Source organism: Cebus imitator, unplaced genomic scaffold (assembly GCF_001604975.1).
Source record: "Cebus imitator isolate Cc_AM_T3 unplaced genomic scaffold, Cebus_imitator-1.0 Scaffold296, whole genome shotgun sequence".
Classification (NCBI taxonomy): Eukaryota; Metazoa; Chordata; class Mammalia; order Primates; family Cebidae; genus Cebus; species Cebus imitator.
In genome coordinates, this window is record NW_016107611.1 from 926,654 (window position 1) to 950,599 (window position 23,946).

At 43.8% G+C, this 23,946-nt stretch overlaps 1 protein-coding gene across 1 annotated transcript in view; it reads right to left on the minus strand.

The window, feature by feature from the left end:
- Nucleotides 1-14,523, minus strand: part of ZNF285 (zinc finger protein 285) — a 27,483-nt gene extending 12,960 nt beyond the window's left edge. The window contains exon 1 of the mRNA XM_037729204.1: nt 14,445-14,523. The gene's annotated coding sequence lies outside the window, so the exon portion shown is untranslated. The remainder of the gene's footprint in view (nt 1-14,444) is intronic.
- Nucleotides 14,524-23,946: the final 9,423 nt, after the last annotated feature.

A 23,946-nucleotide genomic window follows, 5' to 3' on the forward strand; every position in this document is an offset into this window, starting at 1 on the left:
AATTCCATTAGAGGACCACCGTTGATAACAGGGGAGAACAATCTCTTGTCTAGGAATTGTTGCCCCGTCCTGCTGGCAGGGGCTCTGTTTGGAATATTTGGCTGGCATTCCCTTTTCCCCCACACCCTTAAGCTGTAGGGGTCATGAGGCAGTTCCAGTTCTAGACTAGACAGATAAGTGAAGATCCCCGCATCTAGGCAATGGGCAGAAGATGGTTGAATAATATCCAACTATAGCTTGACATTGTATCTTATGGCACACAAAAGAACAGTGAAATTCTTTTGGCTTATCTCTTTTTATATTTATATGTTGGATGTTCTTATATACTGCTCTAAATTGAAGGATTACTTGATTTAATTTTTAATAAGTTTTCTTCCTTTCTTCCCCTCTCATCTTGTGATAACCTGGTTTTTTCCAGCTAAAACTGACTCTCTCTTTCTCAGACTGAGACTGTTCAGGCTTCATATTAGCTTCTTGAGCCAGACAGACTCCATCTCAGCTTCTTCATTTTAGTTATTTTCCCACCATTAAGTATGTAACTGTAGTATGTAGCTGGGGCAGGCTGACACTGGGCACATCCAGGAATCCATTTGCTGATAAGAGGCCGAGTTAAGTGGTACCAGCAGAGCCCGGGAATGCAGGTGCTGTTGAGTACCCAGAGCCCCCATATCTGTAAGTTGTATGTCTTTTTATGACAGCTGTAGCCCTTGCACCTGATACTGTTTTATTTCTCATGTACTAGTTTACCTTTTAACTTTTTGCTTACTCTGCTTCTGCGAAAAATTGCTTTAGCTAGGTTCACCCCTCCCTTTTCAAACAAGGGTATAAGAAACCCCTTAACTCTTTCTTCGGGGCTGAGAGAATTTTGGGCATTAGTCACCTCTTGGTCGCCAGCATAATAAAGAACTCGTAATTCAACCTCAGAGTGTGACACATTCCTTAACTCGCTTGGGTACAACAATCTGCCATATTTATGTCTTCTAGGGTTTTTTTTTTTTTTTTTTAGATGGAGTCTTGCTCTGTCGCCCAGGCTGGAGTGCAGTGGCGTGATCTTGGCTCACTGCAAACACTGCTTCCCAGGTTCATGCGATTCTCCTGCCTCAGCCTCCTGAGTAGCTGGGATTACAGGCGTGTGCTACCAAGCCCGGTTAATTTTTGTATTTTTAGTAGAGACGGGATTTCACCATGCTGGTCAGGCTGGTCTAAAACTCCTGACCTTGTGATCTGCCCGCCTTGGCCTCCCAAAGTGCTGAGATTACAGGTGTGAGCCACCGTGCTCGGCCAGTCTTCTAGGCTCTTAATACTAAATTTTCTTTTTTCCTCTCATATTGACAATTATTTAGATTTAACCATAGGATTTACCATATACGCTTGCTTGTTGTACATACTGTACATCTTACTCTTTCTTGAATTTATTTGTTTTGTTGAAAAAGTTTTTTAAGACAATCTGTAGGTGGTAAATTCCTTGAGTCCTTTTGTCTTATGTCTTCATTCTGCCCTCACAGCAAACGTTGGCTTACCTAGGCATACAATACTTAATACAAGTTACAGTTCTTCATAACTTTGAAACATTCTCTCTCTCTCTCTCTCTCTTTTAGTTATTACTGATGAACACTATGATACCAAATTAATTTTCAATATCTATTGAAATTTTTGGGGTTTACTTTTTTTGTTGAGACATTTAGGATTTTTTATCAGCTGAAATTTTACCATAATTTAATTTGATGAGGTTTTTTGCTTTTTCCTGTTAAGCACTCAGCCAGACCTTTCGGTAAGACTCTCACATCTCTCCTCCAGCTCTGGGAGATTTTATTTTATTTTCTTCTTTTGAGGTTTTCCTCCCCATTATTGTATATTCACTCCCTTTGTGATACTCTTATTATGCACATGCTGTTCCCTTCTTTAATGTCTCCTAATATACATCATATATCCTAGCGTACCATCTTCTTGCATTACTCTCTGGAATAATCACTTGCCTAATTTTCCAGCTCACTAATTTGCACCTTCAGCAATATGCATCCATTATTCTGCCCACCAATTCATGTTTTTGTTTAAAAATCCGAAATAAAATGGTTGTCAACTTATACCCAGGCAAACTATAAACTGCATAAATGGAAAAATACTGAGATTCAGAAAATGGACTTTCTATGTACTCTCAAGTGCAAGAGAAGTAACCCTCATGCTGTTATTTGATTACATGCTGCAGCAAAATGAGATAATTTAAGAAAGAGGAAGACCTAGCATCTAGGAAATGGGAAATTCAACCCTGGATCACAACGAAAAGAAGTCCCAAAAGACTGAACCAGACTGTAATCAGGCCACAATGGTGATCAGCCCTCAAGGAAGGATAAAGATGGAGGGATCCAGGAAGGTAGAATCTGGAAAAAGAAGGAGACTCCATACATTATAGAGCATATTTGAAACACTGAGAACTTCGAGAAATAATAAATGTATATAACGTACCAAAAAAGCATTTAGAAACACCAGGACAACAAAAACTGTATGAGTTGTAGTAGAATCATAACTTTCCATATGGCTTTATAGTAAATAATATTAATAGAATCTATATTAATGCATACTAATATAATTATACCAATGAAGACAATGAGACTGTTATCATTTGCTATTGGTAGGTCAAGTAAGATGAGAGATACTGAAAACTGACTGCTGGATTTGGCGATGTGATCTTAACTAGAGCAGCTATGGGGAAATGTGTGTGCCAGGGAAGAGAGTATGGAGGTTGTGAGAAGCATAAATGGAGTGAGTTTGAGAGAATTGGAGAAGAGAAACTGAGGCAGTGTTTCTTGACAACTTGTGGTCAAGAATGGCAGTGAAAGGAGGGAGGGCAGATAGAAAGGCTTATGGAATCATGCCTACCAACACTGGAGATGTAAGCCAAGTTCCGAAGTTGATGGAAACGCACTGAAAGAGAGTGATGCTAGAGACGCTGGAGAACTGAGTGGGGGCAGTAGCAGGAACAGAATACTTGATTAGGCAAAAGGAGACGGGACCTTGGGCACAAGTTGAGGGGACTGTGGTTAGAAGCAGGGACAGCCCAGCCATGGTGACATGAAGGCATATGGAGATTCAGTGCAAGAAATTTGTTAGATTTGATGATAGAAGGTGAAATATTTTTCCTAATTGATTTTATTTTCTCAGTGAAAGGAGAAGCAAGGTCATGAGCTAGAAGGAAAGAGAAAGGAAGAGGGTAGGGAGAGAGGCTTCAGGAGAGATAGAAAAGTAGGAAATGGTCATTCTGGCAAGCGGGAGGCTGAATAGTCTAGAGAAATGTAGGATTGCCTGGACGCACTGAGCACTGGCTCATTGTCTGTGGCCTGAAATTTAGAGGTAGCACCAGTTGTTTTTTCTCCAGCCATGGCTCAGGTTAAGTCTGTGATAAATTTTGTTGCTGGTGGTGTTGTGCGCTTGTGTGTGTGTGTGTGTGTGTGTGTGTGTATGTGTGTGTGTGTGATGGAGTTTTGTTCATATTGCCCACGCTAGAGTGCAATGGTGCAATCTCGGCTGACTGCAACCTCCACCTCCTGGGTTCAAGTGATTCTCCTGTCTCAGCCTCCTGAGTAGCTGAGATTACAGGCACGCACCACCATGCCAACCTAATTTTTATATTTTTAGTAGAGAAGGGATTTCACCATGTTGGGCAGGCTGTTCTCGAACTCTTGACTTCAGGTGATCCACCTACCTCGGCCTCCCAAAGTGCTGGGATTACAGTTGTGAGCCACCTGGCTCGGCCCATTTATGTTTTATATACAAAGATATACATACACATAGTCTGAAGATGTTTTTATACACTATTTTAAATAATTTTGTGCATAAAACAATGTGTTGAGCACTGATGTGCTGAATTCTAGTCTTGTGTCCTCTTGTTAGTGCTCAGAAAATTTCAGATGTTGATTCAGTTCAGACCTCAGATTAGGGATGCTTCATTGGAGTCACATATAGTTATTGACTACCATGTTGACCATGAAACCCTAGGAGGTTAACCCTCATTATATGGGTTGTTGAAGTCATCTTGTTCTACTAAATTCCTTCAACTTCAATGGTTTACCAACTTTGAGCATTTGTGTTTGTAATTTTGAAGCCTGTGTTGTATGCTGAGCTCCTGCTACGCAAGATGGAGTTTAAATAATTTAGTTTCCTGCTAAGTAAACTTGTTTCTGCCTTGACTCTACATTTGTGGGTCACATGTAAAAAGAATCAAAGTAGATTCAAATTGAGAGTCCACATGAACTACTAAATTCTGAAGGCTTAATTTCTAGAAAGGGAGGAGATGAGTAAAAGGCAATACTTAACATTTATGGGATATTACTCATTTATTCAACAAGCACCTTTAGGGCTCACTTTGTATCGTATTTCAAATATTTCTTTCACTGTTCTAAGAACTTCTGACATAGTAATTCATTCAGTCCCAAGCACAGTATAAAATAGAAAATAAAATTATCCTCATCTTAAAGATGAGGAAAACAGTGACAAACAATGGGAATATTTTAGGAAGTGGTGGAGCTGAAATTTGAACAGGGCATCCTGGCTCCCGAGTCTGTCCTGGTCAGTGCCATGTCTCAGAGTGTCCCAAGTAACTGTCATTCTCAACCTCGCTACCAACATTGGGTGAGAGGCCTTGTCTCCCGATCAATGTTAAATCTTGATGAGGCTATTAGTATGAATTATAAATAACAAGGATGTGATGTAAAATATTAGACATTACTAAAAAATTCTAGTGAAGTCAATTTCCCCTGTCCATCCTTTGGACCCCTTCTCTGTGGCAACTGCAGTTAACAGTTTCTCAATATGTTTTTTGAGGAATTTTGCATATATATACATATATATACATGCTGTTCACTCTCCTGGAAAGGGAGCTGAAGTCAAGAAACCAAGTTTTGCTCAGCAGGTCACACTCCCACAGAGCTCAGCATGTTCTCACTCGTAAGTAGGAGTTGAACAATGAGAACATATGGGCACAGGGAGGGGAACATAATGCACATGTTGGGGGCTGTTAGGGGGTGGGGAGACTGTTTGGTGGTGGGGAGCTAGGGGAAGGATAGCATTGGGAAAAATACCTAATGTAGGTCACGGATTGATGGGTGCAGCAAACCACATGGCACATGTATACCTTTGTCACAAACCTGCACATTCTACACACGTATCCCAGAATTTAAGATAATTTTTTGAAAAGAGTGAAACCCTGACTCCTTGCAATGGTTTAGAGGATGGTGTATCATCTAGTTCCCATTGACATGACTCCATCTCCTACTGCTTCTCACCCACTCTGTCATGCGAGCCTCCATCTCAGAGGGAATGGCAAATTCCCTGTTCTTAAAAAACACTTTGTACAGAGACTTGCATTGCTGACTTCCTTGCTTCCTTAGGTCTTTACTCACACAGCACTTTCTCAGTGAGAACTTCTCTAACCTTCATATTGCATTCCCTATCTCTATCTGCCTCCTTTTCCCCCTTAAATACACATAAAACTGCCACATTTTTGGTGTCCAGATCACTAGCTGATACACTGTATTCACTTAATACGTGTTCAAGGAGCATGCAGTCTGTGTCATTTGAGCTTGTAGCCAGGTCAGAAGAGAAGAAGTCACGGTATAGCTGATATCCAGAATCTACAAATAACTAAAACAGATTTACAAGAAAAAAACAAACAAGCCCATTCAAAAGTGCGCAAAGGATATGAACAGACACTTTACAAAGGAAGACATACATGAGGCCAACAAACATATGAAAAAACGCTCATCATCACTCGTCAATAGAGAAATGCAAATCAAAACTACATTGAGATACCATCTCACGCCAGCTGGAATGACGATCATTAAAAAATCTGGAGATGACAGATGCTGGAGAGGATGTGGAGAAATAGGAACACTTTTACACTGTTGGTGGGAGTGTAAATTAGTTCAACCATTGTGGAAGACAGTGTGGCAATTCCTCAAGGACCTAGAAATAGAAATTCCAGTTGACCCAGCAATCCCATTACTGTGTATATATCCAAAGGATTATAAATCATTCTACTATAAGGACACATGCACACGAATGTTCACTGCAGAACTCTTTACAATAGCAAAGACCAGGAACAAACCCAAATACCCATCAATGATAGACTGGACAGGGAAAATGTGGCAGATATACAGCATGGAATATTATGCAGCAATCGAAAACGATGAGTTAGTGTCCTTTGTAGGGACACGGATGAACCTGGAAACCATCATTCTCAGCAAACTGACATGAGAACAGAAAATCAAACACCGCATGTTCTCACTCATAGGTGTTTATTGGACAATGAGAATACATGGACACAGGGAGGGAAGCATCACAACTGGGGTCTGTCAGGGGGAAATAGGGGAGGGACAGCGGGGGGTGGGGAGTTGGGGAGAGAGAACATGGGGGGAAATGCCAGATATAGGTGATGGGAAGGAAGGCAGCAAATCACACTGCCATGTGTGTACCCATGCAACAATCTTGCATGTCTTTCACATGTACCCCAAAACCTAAAATGCAATTAAAAAAAAAAAAAGAATATCACAGTATAGTGGGAATATAAGAGAGGTCCCAGACACACTGAGTATCTAACACAGTAGGGGTTATCAAGGAAGGTTTCTTGGAGACAATATTACCTAACGTGAGGCTGGGTGCAGTGGCTCACACCTGCAATTCCAGCATTTTGGGAGGCTGAGGTGGGTGGATCACGAAGTCAGGAGATTGAGACCATCCTGGCCAACAAAGTGAAACCCTGTCTCTACTAAAAACACAAAAATTATCTGAGTGTGGTGGCACATGCCTGTAGTCCCCGCCACTCGGGAGGCTGAGGCTGGAGAATCACTTAAACCTGGAGGCGGAGGCTGCAGTGAGCCAGATTGCGGCACTGCACTCCAGCCTGGGTGACAGAGCAAGACTCTGTCTCCAACATATGTATGTATGTATGTATGTGTGTGTATATACATATACATATATAATCTAACCTGAAACTTTATATATATATATATGTTTATATATATAAATATATATTAATATATAAATTTATATGTGTATTTATATATAAATAAATACTAGGTCCCTACCCTAGTGCTTCCTGTTGTTTGACAGGACCACAGTATTTTCCACAGTCTGTATTTCTAGTAAATAAAGATGATAATCTGTATTTGAAAAGCTGAAAGAAATAAGCATTCTTTCTTTTAATGGTCTGTATTTCTATGAAATAAAGATAATAATCCTTATTTGAAAAGCTGAAAGAAGTGATGGTTGGTCATTTCCCAGAAGAGACGTAGCTATTTGAAAAAAGCTCACAGCCTATTACAAGGCACATAGAACATTTCCAATAAACAACTATCATTACCATTATTGATCCATCCCAGAACTAACCCAGGAATCCAGAAAGTCATTCATTTAATACATTCATATTCAGGGTCTATCAACGTCTTAAACACTACAAGAAACAGTAGGGATACAGCAGTAAATAAGCACAAGGGCTTGGTCTGACGGTGCTTGTGTTCTGGTGGGTAAGCCAGTCTACAGATGAGGTGACCTTTCATTGAAAAAAGGACTATGAAGAAAATGAAGCAAACATGACAGATTCTGTTTCCCAAGGCAACGTAACATGTGAAACATAAGTGCCAGCAGTGGGAGGGGCAGCATTAAGCAGGTGGTCAGGAACAATCTCTAGAAGCGGCATGCAAATAATCAGCTGTGCAAAGATCTGGGATGAAAAGAGTTGAGAAGGAAGAGCAATTGCAAAGGCCCTGACTTCTATTTATAACACTTCCTAGATGTATCTTATTTGTTCAGTTTCTTTACCTCTTTAAGCTTCAGCATTCTCATCTGTGACAGGCTAATAAAATCTAACACCATTGCTCATAAAATACAATAGCATGATATTTATTCACTCAAATATTCATTCATGGGGAACTTTATGCCAGTCATCCTTCCAGGCACCCCATACATAGCAATGAAAGCCTCGTCATGATAATCATGATACCTGGCGTATAAGAAGCACTCCCTTATACACACCATCGCAGTTACTGTAATTATTTCTACCCTGTGTTTCATCCTAACACGGACCTGAAATGGTGTAAGCCTGAGTGATTTACTGACTCAGTGACCGTCTACCAGGAGACAAAGAGAGAATACAGTAAATAAAGAGACTGGGAAATTCCTCCACCCTTAGGAAAAAAAAAAAACATTTCTGGTGGAAGGCAGCTGCAGCAAACCAGACTGGATGGACACTTGTAAACCATGGGATAAAGAATGAGGTCATAATGAGAGCTAGCATTGCCACAAAACGCAAGAAACCAAAGATTACTCAACTGGAGGTCTAGTACCAAGAAACCAGAGGTTATTTCTCCCTCCTCTATACAGCTCTCTCTGAGAGAGAAGCAGTCCCAATAAGACAAGGCTGTGAAAGAAAAATGACCAGCGAGATAACAGGATTGAATCCCAGTTCCCAACACACCACAGGGTGAAATCTCTCAGCGCCAGCTGGATGTCATCTACCTGATTCTATAATCTACCGCTCCTACTGGCTTCAAGATCCTAGGAAAGTGACCTCCCTCCCTACAGGACGCAGGGACAAAGGCCACGCCACTGCTGCTGCCCAGCGCAGGCTGTCTACAAACCTACTCGCACTGCACCTTTCAGGTGACAATGAGAACACACAAACTCAAAATATGAACTCAGAGCCATGACCCTCATACGCTGTGTGGCACTTAAGAGTGGAGTTGTGCCTGTGTGTGCCTAGGCGGCTACAAAAGCAGAGCCAGCAGCAATACAGAAAACCATCTCTCACGACTTAGACAGTGCTTAGTACATTTCAAACGAATAAAAAGAGAACACAAGGAATCAACTTCTGCAACTCTTTGCAAAAATGACTTCCCAGACCCCCAAAGTCTTAAATTAGTACAGAAATGGGTGAGCGGCTACCCTGAGAACCGATTACGGATCAGAGACTGCTGTGTCGAGAGTCGCTCACGCTGACAGATGTCATCTCAGAGCTACAGCTGCCGGCCTCACACAGCTGTTTCCAAGCCTGGGATGAGGGTGCCGGCCGCCTGGGCCCCGCCCCACGCCCCAGGCCAGCTAGCCTCTGAGACGAGCTCGGTGGGGGTGCCCGACGGAAGCGGAAGTGAGTGATTCCGGTCGGCCGGACATTTCCCAGAACCCTCTGCGGGGAGGTCTGAATTAGGGTCAAGTCATGGTCATCAGCGCGCGCCCCCTCGAGTCTCGCTTACTACCCAGCGAGGAGAGGCGGCCCAGCATGGTGTCCTGTGGTCAGGTTTCGGCACCACCGCACCTTTCTTGTCTCTCCACAAGAAACGTCTTTACTGACTGTTGACATATTCGTGTTAAAGAAAACCTTACAATGTTCTCAAACAAATTCATGATCCCATCACCACTGGATATGCAGTATTACCGATTGCTTTCGTGTACATTACGTTTAAAGGTTTATTTCGAAAGGTGTGCATATTCAATATAAAAAAGGAAAAAAATTCTAACAACGAATTTAAAGTCCTATGTAATCCTAGCACACATGGACACACTAATATCTTGGCTTATTTTCTGATGTTTGTGAATCTATATACATTTTTTAAAAATCCCCTCTCCTAAATGGCCCATAATAGCTTGTAACCATTTGTTTTCAATCACAGATCATATCTTGTAGATGGTTTTTCACTATGTAATGAGATCGTCTGTAATGGTTGCCTAGGATCACTTAGTTTTTAGGTTCCATACTACTACCTTGTCTTTCAGTAAACTATATTTCCAATGTCAGTGTGGCTAAACTAGAATTGATCATTTCCTTAATTTTATCCTATTTGATAGATTAAACATGGTGTCTTAGTATTGACTGCATTTCCTTGATCATGGAAATGCTGAATAGGTGTTAATATGTCACTGGTGGTGAACTGTTTATATCCTTTGCCCACTTTCTTCATTCATTTATTTTAAATTCTGTCTACACTAATGGTATTGACTCTGTTATAAATGATGAATTATTTCCCAGTTTGAAATGTTACACAGTAAAGAAGCTTAAAAGAGAAACACCTGGATTTGCCCAACTTTTCCTGTCTATTCTAGATTCTGTATGTTCCTGTAAGAGCATAAAGACTTTCCCTACCAATAAATATATGTCTATATTCACTACTAATGCTTTTAGTGTTTTTTTTAAATATAAATTTTTTTTTTTTTTAAAAGACGGGGATTCACCGTGTTGGTCAGGCTGGTCTTGAACTCCCGACCTCAGGTGATCCACCCACCTTGGCCTCCAAAGTGCTTGGATTACAGGCGTGAGCCAACATGCCCGGCCTGCTTTTATTGTTTTTAATCACTGTGCCTAGTATAAAAGGAAGGTCTGTTTTCTGATTCTTTCCTTATAAACTGAAATACTATTTTAATCACTTACAGCATTACTCTATATAATTAGATATTTTCTGGAATACAATTCTGTTCTCAAGATAGACATGTCTTTTTCTGTGCCATGACAAGAGGTTTCAATTACAGTGATAAAACATTTCCTCATTTCTCCATTCTCATTATTGTTCACAAATTATGTCTTAGAAGTTCCAGGACTCTCTCTTCCAAATAGACTGATTGTTTTGATGCATTCTCAAAAACTGTCAAGGGCTCCACAGCATCCAAAGCCTCCAGGCATTTGGTCACACACCCACCCCTTTTTGCTTGAATATGAAGAGTCCTAGTTTTCAACCAACTCTTTCATTTTTACAGCTCTCTGATTTTGCCGCTATTGTTCTTTTGTCTGTAAGGTTATCCTCTCCTTTGTTTCTGAACTATTACTCGGAATTCATGACCCAACTTGAATATCACTTTCTCCATGGAGAGGGGAAAATGTAAATTTTTGCATATTTCAACTATGTGTAGACTGCAAGATCAAATAAAAGGAATATCTATAAACAGTCAAAATGCAACCATATTTTCATCATAACCAAAAATATGAATCCTGATAGAGAGTTTTTGGAGATGTCAATGTGAAATACACATACTAGATTAGTAAAACAAAAACCACATGATGATTTCAATAGACATAAAAGAGCATTGGACAAAATCCAACATTATTCACGATAAGACTCTAGAAACTAAGAATAGAAGAAAACGTCTTTAACCTGGTAAAGAACATCTACCAAAGGCCCACAGTAAACACCATGTTTCATGGCAAAATATTTAAATGCTTTCCACTTGACATCACAAACAAGACAAAGGGCCAGGTGCAGTGGCTCACCCCTATAATTTCACTAGTTGGGAGGATCACTTGAGCTGAGGAGGATGAGACCAGCCTAGGCAACACAGTGATAACCAATCTTACAATAAACACAAATTATGAAAAATCAGTTTAATAAAAAAACAAAACAAAGATGTCTACTCTTGCCATATTTTTTCAAGATTTTACCATAATTTCTAATCAGAAAAATTCATCACCTTCAACCGGGGAATCACATGTAGCACATCTTGTTGAGACCACCAGCAACACAGTGAAAAAGAGAAAAAGGGTGAGTAAATGTCTGAAATGGAGGCAGTAACAGAGGGAATGAAACGCCCTGGGAATGGAAGAAAGAGAGCTAAGGGAAAATGGTCCTGTTTACAAATCATGGATCTGAAACTAGGGGCTCACATCAACAGTGTCACTGCCAGGGAAGAGGGCCATGCTAGCCATGTCACCGGCGGTGTTGCCCCCAGGGACGCCAACGTGCTGGAGGTTCTCGCTGGCACGGGCACCAGGAGCCACGCTGGCGGGCAGGAGGGTCCCGCTGCACAGCTGTGGGGTGATGATGGGCTGGGTGGTGACGGCGGCCATTCGAGGGGCGTATTCGGCTGGCAAGAGTGTGACAGTAGCAAGTAGAGGGACAGGCCTGTGTGTGATGACGGGATGCGGGACGGGCTCTTCTGCGGCTGGGTGCGGGACCCTCACCAGAAATGTGGAGAAATGGCCAGGTCACTGTGGCATGTTGGCTAGCAGACTGGCCAGGGCTTCGAACAGAAGGGCAATAACGGGGAGTAGCTGTCAGGCCCTGGGAGTGTCCGAGTGTAAAAGGAGATGGGTTCGGGGTCACTGAGGGACACGTGGGAGCCATCCCTGTAGACATACAAGTCATAGGGAAATAATCTGGCAAGGCCTGTGAGTGTCTAGGGTTCTCCTGGGTGCCTGGGGCCGACTGCTGCAGATATCTGGGGATGGCTGGAGGGGAGCCACAGGCTGGGAGACACAGGGGAGGCCCTGAAGGCTGGGGGTGAAGAGTTGAAAAAAATGGGGGAGGATTGCAGTAAGGTCTGAGAGCTTGGAGGTGACTCCTGGGTGTGGAGAGCTGATTCCAGCTGAAATCTGAAGATGGTTGGAGAGAAGCTGAGAGAGACAGAAGGGTCTCTGAAGGCTGCAGTGAGGACATTAAAGAGCCTGGGGAGGAACGGGGTGAAACTGGTGAGTTTGGTGGTGTGTCCTGGGTGCCTGGAACTGACTCCCACTGAAAACTAGAAATGGCCGGAGAGCAGCTGAGAGAGACACAAGAGTCCCTGAAGGCTGGGGGTGAAGACATCAGAGAGACTGTGGAGTAACTCAGTGAAACTGGTGAGCTTGGTGGTGAGTTCTGGGTGGCTGGAACTGATTCGAGCTGGCATCTAGAGATGGTCGGAGAGCAGCTCACAGAGACAGAAGAGTCCCTGAGGGCTGGGGGTGAAGACATCACAGAGACTGGGGAGTAACTCAGTGAAACTGGTGAGTTTGGTGGTGAGCCCTGAGTGCCTGGAACTGACTCCAGCTGAAATCTAGAGAGGGTTGGAGTGCAGCTAGGAGAGACAGAGGCATCCCTGTGGTCTGGGGATAAAGAATTGAGAGAGACTGGGGAGTATCTCAGTGACACTGGTGAATTTGGTGCTGAGCCCTGGGTGCCTGGAACTGACTCCAGCTGAAATGTAGAGATGGTTGGAGGGCAGCTGAGAGAGACAGAAGAGTCCCTGTGGTCTAGGGATAAAGAAGTGAGAGAGACTGGGGAGCAACTCAGTGAAACTGGTGAGTTTGGTGGTGAGCCCTCGGTGCCTGGAACTGACTCCAGCTGAAATCTAGAGATGGCTGGAGGGTAACTAACCGAGACACAAGAGTGCCTCAGCACTGGGGTTGAAGGCAAGACAGGGACTGGGGAGGATCTCACTGAGGTCTGCAAATTTGTAGGTGATTCTGGGGTGTGGGAGGCTGACTCTCGCCGAGATCTCGGTGTGGTTGGAGAGTAGCTAGGACAGACAGGAGAGTCCCCGAGGGCTGGGGGTGAGCTGCTGGGTGATGGCAGGAAGAACATATGGTATATTGTTGAACAGGGTGACTGTGAAGAATCTCCGGAGGAGGACACGGGAGAGCACAATGGCATAAGCGATTGTCCCGCTTGGTTAGGAAAGGGAAATGTAAAATTGTGATATTCTGCTAATGATAGATGTGAGTGTGCTGAAGTTTCAAGGCATGGTGAAGAGTACCTGCACATCCCCGGTGAGGAGCTGCCCCTTGGGTCTGAGTTTCTGGCAGGGGAGAGGGAGAAGCTGGGTGAGGCAGGCATGGATCTGGAGGAGTCAGGGCTGGGGGGCCACTCATCATCTCCTGAGACCTGTGAGTTTCTGGGGGACTCCTGGGTGTGTGGGGCTGACTCCGGCAGAAACCTGGGGGTAGCTCGAGAGTGACTGAGAGACACAGAAGAGTCGCTGAGGGCAGGGGCTGAAGAGATGAAAGACGTAGGGGAGGAGTGCAGTGAGGTTTGTGAGTTTGTAGGTAATTCCTGAGTTTGAGGGGCTGACTCCAGCTGAAATCTGGGGTTGTTAGGAGAGGAGCTGGGAGACACAGGAAAGTCCCTGAGGGCTAGGGGTGAGCTTCTGGGTGATGGCAGTAAGAACATGTGGCATATTTCTGATGAACATGATGACTCTAAAGAATCCCCAGAGGAGGACACAGGAGAGCACAATGGCTTCATGGAGTGTCCATCATGGTTAGGAAAGGGAGATGGGAGCCTGTGGGATTCTGGCGATGACGGGGGTGAGTGTGGTGAAGCCCTAGAGGATGGTGAAGAGCAGCTCCAGATCCCTGGTGAGGAGCTTCCTCTTAAGTCTGAGTTTCTGGGAGGGGACAGGGAGAAGCTGTGTGAGGCTGGCATGGATCTTGAGGAGGCCAGGCTGGGGGACCGCTCATAGGAGGAGCCAGATGACACCCCAGTGTTCTTTGATGCAGACATGATTAGGAAACCCGCAGCTCCCAGGGACCCTACCAATTTTCTGACCCCCACAGTGAAAGGTTGTGTGTGTGTGTGTGTGTGCGTATGCGTGCCCGCGGGCGCTGGCGCAAGAATGTGTGTGCGTGTGTCTTTGTGTGGGTGTGTGTGGTATGTGCTGCTTAAGAAAACGGCAATAAACAAACCAGTGAAACAGACAGACAGAGATTCACTTACCCAAGTGTTCCGTCCTGTCCTCTAAGTCTGCTTCCAGGTCAGAAGACACCGTAAGCGCCAAGTCCACGCAGAGCCTGCAAAACGCTACAGTGGCTGCTCCACTCTGCGAAGATCTGAGCACGGGCCGGCCTGGGCGGCTTTAAGTAGCCTTAGGGCGTGGCCTGGCAGCCGAAAGGGCGGAGCTTCCCTCCCCCTTTCCGGGAGTCTCACCCAAGTTTCCCAGGCTCCACCTCTTAGAACCTGCTCTTCTGATTTGATGTCACGTGAAACATTTGGGACAATCTAAGAACTTACAAGTTTTCTTGGCCAAATAGATTATGAACTCAATGCACTTTAACACTGAAAACCATCTAGTGCTGGGGTTCTCACATTGTGCTGTGGAGACAGCAGTATCCTTGCAACCCTCAAACCCCCGGGAGCCCCAGATCTGCGTGGTAACAAGCCCTCGCCCTGACCCTGATGCATGGCAGTTTCAGAAGGAGAACCTGCGTAAGTGAAAGATTTTTAGAAAAAAGTGGAGATATGCATTGTATAAACATTCTGCTCTGGAACCAGCTAGAGACTTGGAGGCCAGGTGGGTGGGGCATTCATTGGATGAGAGAGGTGAGAAACGTCAAGGCGCGGCTCCAGATGATTAGGTTATCTAATTAAGCTGTCAGTTATGCTAATCTGTTTTAGAATTCCTTTTGTGTCAATTCTGTTACTCAGACTGAGAATGGCAATGCTCAGTCATGACAAATACTTCATTTCATGTAAATATTTACATCAAAATAGATCTTCTTTTCTACTCTCACTTGCCTAGTGGGCTCATTCAGGGTCAGTAGCTTTCTGTTACCAGACTTGATGTCTCTCAGTCCCAATGAAGACAGTGATGTTATCACAGGAATATTTTGTGGATCTCTGTATTGTAGAATAAATGAGTGCCATTTTGCCTCACTGGACTGGAACAATTAACTTTAAAACACAGCGTGCAGTTCATAGCTGAGGATGACACAGCAGATTTTGAAACTTCTTGGTTCAAAATGCTATTTTTGAGGTCTTAATCTGGTGGAGGAGATGGTTGCAGAATTACACATTAGCTGCTTTCTGTCAGTCGTTGACATGGAAGCCCCTTTTCAAGGGTGTGGAAGGGGGAGGTGAAGGGGCTGTGAGAGCAAAGGGCAGGGGTTGCCCAGCTGCTGAAGGAGTGATCAGAGAACTGATGAAGAACATAATGTTTTCCCAGACACTGGCACAACTCTTAGGGCTCATTATCTAGAAACCAAAGTCCAGAAGATCATCCTGAACTCGACCTGAATTCTAGAGTGTCCAGGTTCAGGGAAAAAACATAATGTTCCCACGTGGGGGTTGCTGTGATGTGACAACAGTCCTGAGAGGGGCAAATTCATGTTCTGCCCACTAAAGTGCAGGAGGCTCAATAGAGGAGCTGGTTGGGTGTCTCTGAGGTGAACTACAGGTCACATAGTCATTGGCAATATGGCTCTGGTTGCTCTAGGAATGTGCTGTCCAACAGAAATAGAAATGCAAGCTCCAGATGAGATTTGAACATTTCTAGAACCATATGAAAAAGAGTACAAACACGTGAAGTTAACCTTAATAATTTTTTTTTCTTTTTGAGACGGGGTCTCGGTCTGTTGCCAGGCTGGAATGGAGTGGAGCAATGACGGCTCGCTGCAACCTCCGCCTCCCAGGTTCAAGCACTTCTCCTGCCGCAGCCTCCTGAGTAGGTGGAATTACAAGCATGCTCCACCACGCCCAGCTAAGCTCTGTATTTTTAGTAGAGACGGGGTTTCACCTTGTTGGCCAGGATGGCCTCGATCCCCTGACCTAATGATCCGCCTGCCTTGGCCTTGCAAAGAGCTGGGATTACAGGCCCGAGCCACCTCACCCAGCCCCTTAATAACTTTTTATTTAAGTACCGTATCCGATACATTAACATTTCCACATGAAATCATCATAAAACTTTACTAAGATAACTTACCTTTTTTGTTTATGTAGTAAGTCTTCAAAACGCAATGTTTTACACTGACAGCCTATCTATCTCTATTTAGACTTATCATAGTGAAGTAGTCAATACAAGTTGAAGATCCCTTATCTGATATGCTTAGGAGTGGAAGAGTTTCCGATTTTGAAATGGTTTGATTTTTTGAGTATTTGCATAAACAGACTGAGATATCTTGGGTGCGGTAACCAGTTCTAAGCATGAAGTTGATTTATGGTTTCTTTTAGGGGGGTAGTTGTTTTGAGATGAGGTCTTGCTCTGTCGCCCAGGCTAAAGTTCAGCGGTATGATCCCAGTTCACTGCAACATCCGCCTTCCAGGATCAAGGGATTCTCCTGCCTCAGCCTCCTGAGTAGCAGGGATTACAAGTGTGTGCCACCACGCCCAGCTAATTTTTGTATTTTTAGTAGTGATAGGGTTTCACCACGTTGGTCAGGCTGGTCTCTAACTCCTGACTTCAGGTGATCCACCTACCTCGGCCTCCCAAAGTGCTGGGATTACGGGTGTGAGCCATCTCGCTCGGCCCATTTATGTTTTCTATACAAAGATATACACATAGTCTAAAGATGTTTTTATACACTATTTTAAATAATTTTGTGCATAAAACAATGTGTTGAGCACTGATGTGTTGAAGTTTAGACTTGTGTCCTCTTGTTAGTGCTCAGAAAATTTCAGATACTGGTTCATTTCCGATCTCAGATTAGGGATGCTTCATCGGATTCACATATAGTCATTGGCTACCATGTTGAATATGAAACCCTGGGACGTTAACCCTCATTATATGGGATGCGGAAGTCGTCTTGTCCTACTAAATTCCTTCAACTTCAGTGGTTTACCAACTGTGCCTATTTGCGTTTCCAATTTTGAAGCTTGTATGTTGAGCTCCTGCTATGCAAGATGGAGTTTAAAATGGTAGTTTCCTGCTAAGTAAACTTGTTTCTGCCTTGATCCTACACTTGCGGGTCACACATAAAAAGAATCAAAGTAGATTCAAATTGAGAGTCCATGTGACCCACTAAATTCTGAAGGCTTTATTTCTAGAAATGGAAGAGAAGAGTAAAAGGCAATACTTAACATTTACTGGATATTAGTCATTTATTCAACAAGCACCTTTAGGTCTCACTTTGTATAATATCTCATATATTACTTTCACTGTTCTAAGAACTTCGGATATAGTAAATCTTTTTTTTTTTTTTCTTTTTTATTTTTTGAGACGGAGTTTCACTCATGTTACCCAGGCTAGAGTGCAATGGCGCAATCTCGGCTCACCGCAACCTCCGCCTCCTGGGTTCAGGCAATTCTCCTGCCTCAGCCTCCTGAGTAGCTGAGATTACAGGCACGCACCACCATGCCAAGCTAATTTTTTGTATTTTTAGTAGAGACGGGGTTTCACCATGTTGACCAGGATGGTCTCGATCTCTTGACCTCGTGATCCACCCGCCTCGGCCTCCCAAAGTGCTGGGATTACAGGCTTGAGCCACCGTGCCCGGCTAGTAAATCATTTAGTCCCAAGGACAGTATGAAATAGAAAGTATAATTATCCACATTTCTTTTTTTTTGAGAAGGAGTTTTCACTCTTGTTGCCCAGGCTGGAGTGCATTGGCGCAATCTCGACTCACCGCAACCTCCGCCTCCTGGGTTCAAGCAATTCTCCTGCCTGAGCCTCCCGAGTAGCTGGGACTACAGGCATGCGCCACCATGCCCAGCAAATTTTTGTATTTTTAATCAAGACGGGGTTTCACCATGTTGACCAGGATGGCATCAATCTCTTGACCTCGGGATCCACCCACCTTGGCTTCCCAAAGTGCTGGGATTACAGGCATCAGCCACCGTGCCCGACCTCTGCATCTTAAAGATGAGGAAAACAAGTGACAAAGATTGGAAATATTTTAGGAAGTGGTGGAGCCAAAATTTAAACAGGGGTATCCTGGCTCCAGAGTCTGTCCTGGTAAATGCCATGTCTCAGAGTCTTGCAAGTAACTGTCACTCTCAATCTTCCTACCAACATTGGGCAAGAGGCCTTGTCTCCCCATTGATGTTAAAACTTTATGAGGTTATTGGTATTAATTGTAAATAACATAAGACTGTGATATAAAATATTAGACATTACTGAAAAATTCCAATGAAACCATTTCTACTCATCCATCCTTTGGACCCCTTCTCTGTGGCAACTGTAGTTAACAGTTTCTCAATATGTTTTTTTTGAGGAATTTTGTATATATGTATACACACACACATACACCATTCACCCTTAAAAGGGGACTGAAGCTAGGGAGCCAAGTGGTCTTGCCCAGGTTGTCTCATGAGCCCGGTAGTTCGAGACCATCCTAGGCAACACGGCCTAAAATTTTAGCAATCTTCAAAGTGATGTGGGTTTTGGGGGTATATGCTAATGGGTTGACTGGTGGCTGGTAGCCCCTGGGTGCCTTCAGGATGAAGCTGGGGCTCCTCACAGGAGAGACTATGCCAACACTAGAAGGATGGGATTTTCAGCCCCATATCCAGTTTCTGGGGAGGGCAGAGAGACAGAAGGTTGAATTGATCACCAATAGCCTATGGGTTCATCCATTAGGCCTATCAAATGAAGCCTCCATCAAACCCTAAAAGGACTGGGTTTACAGACAGACCTTCTGGATGTAACACTTGGGAAAGTGGTGCACCCTTCCCCTAAAACCTGGTCCTATGCATCTCTTCACCTGAATGCCCTGCTATTTCCTTCATAACAAACTAGTAAATATGAGAATTCCTCTGAGTCCTGTCAGCTGCTTTATGCAGATTAGTGAAATTTTTAAAAAAGATGGTGGAAAACTGATTGATAGCCAGCCAGTCAGAAGCATGGGTAAAACAACCGGGGACTTCCCACTGTCATTACAGTGGAGGCCAATCCTGTGGGACTGGGCCCTGGACCTGTGGAATCTCATGTTATGTCCAGGTGGATAGTCTTCCCTTTCATTTTATGAACACTCAGCTACTGTCCACAGCAGAATTGCTTGTGTGCTTGCTCGATGGAGAGAAATCACCACACAGGTGGTCACCAAAGTCGACACAATTCTGTCGACTAATGCGGTGTGAGAGCAAAGGAAAACCCATTTTGCTTTTGTTTTTGCCACTCAGCCCATAGTGGAAAAGAGGTCGATCTTCTCACACTATTGACGATCACTGGATTGATAGTAAGAAATGTCTGTTCTTGGTCAGCTATAAATACGAAAAGGATATTTGCATTAATCTCATTGCTAACAATCAATGTCGTCCTAGTTGACATGTTTTTGTCATTTTTGTTTATAGCCTTTGAAAATATTTCACTCATTTTTCAAAGTTTTTATTTTAAAAAGTCATTTTAGATACAGGGTCTCTGTCTCACTCAGTTTGAAGTGTGGTGGCTCAGTCAGCGCTTGTTACAGCCTTTAATATCTAGGTTAAACCAATAATTCTGGAATCGACCTCCTGAGTACCTGGGATCACAGTCGCACACCACCAAGGCCTGGCTGTTCGCTTATTTTTCAGTTGTTCATTCTTTCTTTCTCCTTGTTTTCTGACCACACTCTCTTTGAAAAATTAGCTACTATCTGTTACGTGAGTTGAGGATAATTTTCTCCAGTAATTTTCTATCTGTTCTTCTTTTAATATGCGATCAAATTCATAGACTTGCCCTCATTGTACCTAGGTTGAGAAGCATTATTTTAACAAAAAATCGGTCTGTCCCTTTTTCAGTTTTACACTTTATTTCCCGGCTAGTTTCTTTAATAATGTCTGCATATTGCTAGGACTTTATCTTTTTTTTTCCTGATGAAAATGATACATATGCTTAAGATAATGTTTTCTTAGGTTTTGACAAAATAGTTAAAATGCCAGCCCCCATTTCTATACCAACCTCCTCTTCTTTGTTCATTCCATTTCTCTTTCAGAATGAGCATCATTAACAATTTTGCCATTGTTGTCTCAGATCAGTTTCTACATATTTGTGTATGGTTACAAATAGACTTAGAGCATTTGTGTGTTTGTTTTCACTTAAGTAATGCCATATTGAATGTGTATTCCAAATCTCATTTATAGTCACAATGTAGCAAAATTGCCCATATTCTCAGACCATTCCATCATCACATCACCAGGGATATCAAGCATTATGGGTGTTTTAGTGTAAAAGCCCTTCAAATGTTTATTTCAAACATGGTGCATATTTTATATAAAGACACGTAAGAAAAAATTAAACTCATACTTGATCCTCGATTTACATGAGTCAATGTATATTCTTAAAAATCCCATTTCCCCAAATGGCATAATATTTGGTAACTGTTTCTTTCCTCGCAGGTCATATATCATTGACAGTTGTCTACATTACTTGATAATCAAATTACTTGCAATGCTTGCCTAGGATTCTTTAGTTTTTAGGGATGTTACCACCTTATCCTCCAGTGAACTTACATTTTCAATTTCAACATATCCAATGTAGACCTAAGCATGTTCTTAAATTTTTCCCAGTTTGATAGGCTAAATTTGCCCAGGCTCACATGTTGTGCTATTCTGTTTATAGGAACTATCCAGACTAAATAAATATATGGAGATAGCATAGAGCTGTCTATGTAGCTGTTACCTGGTGCCACGGTTGTGGCTGTGGTTGGGGTTGGGGCTTGGAGATAGAATGAGGAAGTGACTAACGCTTACAGGGCTTTTCTTAGGGGGTTAATTAAAATGTTATTAATTGTAATGTAATTAAAAGTTTCAAATTGTGATTTAAAACTGTATACAATTATGAATATACAAAAGGTCATACGATTCATTACCATGGAGACGGGGCAGACATAGGGGAAAAGGATGAGTAAATGTCTGAATTGGAGGCAGAAACAATGAGAAGGCCTGTGAATGAAAGAAACTGAGGGCAGGGAAAATGGTCATATGTATAAATCAGAGATCTGAAAATGGGGTTTCACACCAAGTGCCACTGCCAGGAAGGAGGGTCAAGCTAGTGATATCGCCAGTAGTGTCGCCCACAGGAACGCCGACAGGCTGGAGATTTGCACTGGCATGGGCACCTGCAGCCATGTTAGCAGGCAGGAGGGTCCTGCTGATGTTGGCCATTAGACAGGCCTCTTCTACCAGCAAGTGTGTGACAGTACAAAGTAGAAGGACAAGCCTGTGTCTGAGGCTGGTACACAGGAGGGGCTGGGTGTGCACCCTGACCAGGAATGTGGAGAAATGAGCAGGTAAGTGCATCATGTTGCCCAGATTTTCAAGGACATAGAGCTAAATGATGATAGTAGGGAGTGACTGTGAAGCCCTGGGAGTGTCTAAGTGTAAAAGAAGATGGGTTCAGTCCCCCTGGGGAATATGTGGGAGCCACTGCTGTGTAGATGGAGGTCACTGGGTAATAATCAGGTGAGCTCTGTAAGTTTTTAGGGGTCTCCTGAGTGCTGAAGGGTGACTCTTGCAGAAAACTGAATGGTTGCAGAGTAGCTGGGAGGCACAGATGGGGCTTTAAGGAATGTGGTATAAAGTGAGAGAGGTGGGGGAGGAGCACAGAGAGTTTAGGTGACACCTGTGTATTAGGGGCTAACCCCAGGAGAAATCTGGGGATGGCTGGAGAAGAGCGGGGAGACACTGGAGAGTCTCCGAGGGATGGGGATGCAGAGATCGGAGACATGGGGGAGGAGCATAAGGAGGTGAGTTTCTAGGTGATTCTAGGTGATGCCTGGGCGTGAAAGGCTAACTCCAAGAGAAATCTGGGGATGGCTCGAGGGGAGCCGGGATACACAAGCAGAGTCCCTGAGGGCTGCAGGTGACGAAATGGGAGACATGACTGAGGAGGGCACTGAGATTGGTGAGTCTGTAGGTGATCCCTCGGTGTGGGGGGCTGGTGTTGCAGAACTCTTGAGATGAAGGAAGAGTACTTGGGACACACAGGAGTGGCCGAGGGGCTGGAGTAAAGGGTTGGGAGACATGGGGGTGGAGCTCTGTGAGGACTCCGAGTGTCCAGGTGTTTCTTGGGTATGAGGGGCTGACTGGTGGAGAAAGCTGAGGTGTGGAGAGTTGGGAGACATGTGGTGCGGCCCCGTGAGGGGCCTGAGTTTTCAAGTGCTTCCTGGCTGTGGGGGCTGACTGGTGGAGAAATCTGGGGACGTGTAGAGAGTAACTGGGAGACATGGGCGTGTCCCTGAGACATGGCTAGGTGTGAAGTGATACGAGACATAGGGGAGGAGTGCAGTGAGGTCTCTGACTTTCTGGGTGTTTCCTGCGTGTGTCAGGTTGACTGTTGCAGAAATCTGGGGCTGGCTGGAGAGGAGCTGGGAGAAACTGGAGAGTCTCTGAGGGATGGGGCCGAAGAAATGAGAGATATGTGGGAGGTACATAGGGAGGTCTCTGAGTTGCCAGGTGATTCCTGCCTATGAGAGGCTGACTGCGATAGAAATCTGGTGATGGTTGGAGAGGACCTGGAGTAAAGAGCTGGGAGACATGGGGCCAGAGCCCTGTGAGGTCCCTGAGTTTCCGGTTGTTACACGGGTGTTGAGGCCTGACTGCTGCAGAGATCTAGGGATGGTTGGAGAGTAACCTGGAGACTTGAGAGAGTCCATGAGGGCTGGGGGTGAAGAGATGGGAGACATAGGGGAGGATCCCAGTGAGGCCTGTGAGTTTCTAAGTAATTCCTGGGTGACAGGCAGACTGTCACTGATATGAAATGTTCATAGCTTATGTGTTTTTTATTTTTACTTTATTTTCTAGTTCTCATCATGGCTCATATGTAACACTCAAAACATAATTAAACCATCTAGTCTATTATTTAGCCATATCATTTCCTTCTTTACATGACTTGTAAGATGTCAGTTAAAATTTTCATTTGAGCATACGTTTTTTTTTTCACATCCCCTTTGTGTTTCTTGAAGATGGGCAAAACCAGTCAGACTTGGAACTTTGTTCAACCGTCTTTCTTAGGAAAAGACCGTTTCATGGGCACAGTCTTTCAACCCCACTGGGCCATGTAAGACTAGGCCTGGAGCCCGAAATATGTCTTTCCAAAGAGATACTTAACCTGTTTCAGACTCATTGAGTGTTCCTTCAAAGTGTGGGTCAGTGGTCCCCAAGGGATGCCTGCAGCGTTCAGTATTTCACACTTTATGGAAAGGGTCAAAATCTTTCTAAGGTGGCTTCAAGAGATGGGTGCAAATAGGCAAACTGAGCTGCATTGGTTCCAGGGTTGCAGGGATACCATGGGAGACTGAGGTATATTACTGAAATGGATACTTTTCTGCTTCTTCTCTGTGTAAGTAAAATGTTGTTCCATCCAGTGCTTTTCTGTCTTGTGTCTTCCTTGGTGACTCCCATGACAAGATGCAATGGGCGTAAGTGTTCAGAGTCCTCCTCTGGGATTGGTAATAAGTGCTTTCTGTTCTGTTCCTCTGCTATTGATAACCACGCACATAGCAGAAATGTTTCAAAGATAATTTGCAATAATGATGCTTTGTTGTGTTTTCCAGTACTGACAACAATGTCCTCATCTTTCCCTGAGTAT